This window comes from Anser anser (genome assembly GCF_964211835.1).
Source record: "Anser anser genome assembly, chromosome: 29".
Classification (NCBI taxonomy): domain Eukaryota; kingdom Metazoa; phylum Chordata; class Aves; order Anseriformes; family Anatidae; genus Anser; species Anser anser.
Window position 1 is genome coordinate 662,412 of NC_139750.1, and position 2,300 is coordinate 664,711.

Below are 2,300 nucleotides of genomic sequence, written 5' to 3' on the forward strand. Positions count from 1 at the left end.
ACCCAGCCTGCCCAGGGAGCTGCCCACGGCGCTGTGGGGAGAAGCTGTGGTGGAAGGAGCCCCCTGATCAGGGCAGGGCAGGGCAGGGCAGGGTCTTGCTGATGCCCAGAGGCTGGTGGCTGGGGCAGGCTGCTCACAGCTCCACAGCTCCCTGAGGACATCTTTGAGGGAGATTCTTGAGAGGGAAGACCAATGCCTACGCTACCTGAATGAAAAGCACTCTCTGGAGTACCTGCTTCCATTCTGCTACCATGGAGGACAGGAAGAACAAGGAAAATGGATTATTCCTGCTGCCCTTTACCATGTACCTAAAGGGCAGTACTGACCCTTCCAGAGAGCGAAGTTGATTAGCCTCGTCTCTGTGGCACTCTTAGGAAACAAAGACAAGAGCTCCAGGCAGGAGCATGTATTCTTCCCTGGAAGAGGCAGTGTGTCTTGTTGAGGATGCTTCAGTGAAACCTGGTTTAGGTTTTACTCAGAAAACACTATCTAACTTGTCTCTTTAAATTTCTCCATGGAGAGCCAAGCATACCCAGAGACAGCAAATGTCCAACAGCAGCTTCCCCAACGAGTTCCTCCTCCTGCCATTCGCAGACGCACACGAGCTGCAGCTCCTGCACTTTGGGCTCTTCCTGGGCATCTACCTGGCTGCCCTCCTGGGCAACGGCCTCATCCTCACAGCCGTAGCCTGCGACCACCGCCTCCACACCCCCATGTACTTCTTCCTCCTCAACCTCGCCCTCCTCGACCTGGGCACTATTACCACCACTGTCCCCAAAGCCATGGCCAATTCCCTCTGGGACACCAGGACCATCTCCTATGCAGGTTGTGCTACCCAGGTCTTTTTCTTTGTTGTCTTTGTCGCAGCAGAGTTTTATCTTCTCACCATCATGGCCTATGACCGCTACGTTGCCATCTGCAAACCCCTGCACTATGGGACAATAATGGACAGCAGAACTTGTGTCACCATGGCAGCAGCTGTCTGGAGCAGTGGCTTTCTCAATGCCCTCTTTCACACTTCCAATACATTTTCACTACCATTCTGCAAGGGCAATGCCCTGGACTAGTTCTTCTGTGAAATTCCCCAGATCCTCAAGCTCTCCTGCTCAGATGCCTACCTCAGAGAAGTTGGACTTGTTGTGGTTAGTGCCTGTTTGTTATTTGCATGTTTTGTTTTCCTTGTGCTGTCCTATGTGCAGATCATCAGATCAGTGCTGAGGATCCCCTCGGAGCAGGGCCGGCACAAAGCCTTTTCCACGTGCCTCCCTCACCTGGCTGTGGTCTCCCTGTTCATCACCACTGCAATATTTTCCTACCTGAAGCCCCCCTCCATGTCCTCCTCCTCCCTCAATCTTTTGCTGACAGTTGTGTACTCGGTGGTGCCTCCAGCAGTGAACCCCCTCATCTACAGCATGAGGAACCAGGAGCTGAAGGATGCAGTGTGGAAACTGATGATGGGATGTTTTTCAGAAGCAGTAAACTGCCTGTCTTCTGCATATCACTCATAAAATAACTTATTAAAGGCGAAGGCATATATAGTGTGCGTTTTCATTTTCTTTTTGCTTTACTTAAATTGTGATATATTTTGTCTATGAAAAAATCCTGTTTCTTCCTCTTCTATTTCTCCCTCTAATGTTTCATGTGACTGTGAGTCTTGGTGTAAACAAGGTTCATTTAAAGGACATATAAAAGGATGGCTCCTGCAGTGACGAGTTTGCCTGGGATCCTTTCTTGGAGACATGTGGTGGAGCTGCAGGGGGACTTGTCTATGTGCAGAGGTGGAGGGAAAAAGAATCCTGGCACAGCAGCACTGCCAGGGAGCCAAACAGCTTGGTCTTTCCTAAGTCACCCTCTTTCACCTCCCATGCTCTCCTTCAGAGCCCTTGTGTTGCTGTGAGGACTGATTGCTCTTGTCACTTGCTCACCGTGCTGCTGTGGGGCAGTCCTGTGTCCACAGGCAGGGACAGGCCAGGGGCACTTCTCTAACACAGCTGGCTCCATATCAGCATCTCCAGCATAAAAGGAGATGTGCTGAGGGCAGTGCCTGAAGGCTCAGCTCTTCTCCCAAAGCTCCTCTCATGGATATTGCAAAGAGATGGACTTGTCGTGGTGGTATGGTCCCCCAGGAAAACAGCTGAATAAAGGAATGCTAGGCATTATGACTTTCACAGCAACAACTTCTCTGTACAGTTCTCAACTTGTTCCTAAAATATATTTTCAGTTCTTTAATCATTTTTCCACACCAGGGTGGCCATTTGCTTCAGGATGCCCTGGAGTTGCTTAAGGATGCATGAGGAAGA

General features: G+C 50.4%; 1 pseudogene across 1 annotated transcript; it reads left to right on the forward strand.

Moving 5' to 3' along the window:
* Positions 1-430: 430 nt before the first annotated feature.
* Positions 431-1,508, forward strand: LOC310887811 (olfactory receptor 14C36-like; annotated as a pseudogene). The gene has a single exon. The product of its transcript is annotated as an olfactory receptor 14C36-like (transcript).
* The last annotated feature ends 792 nt before the right edge of the window (positions 1,509-2,300 follow it).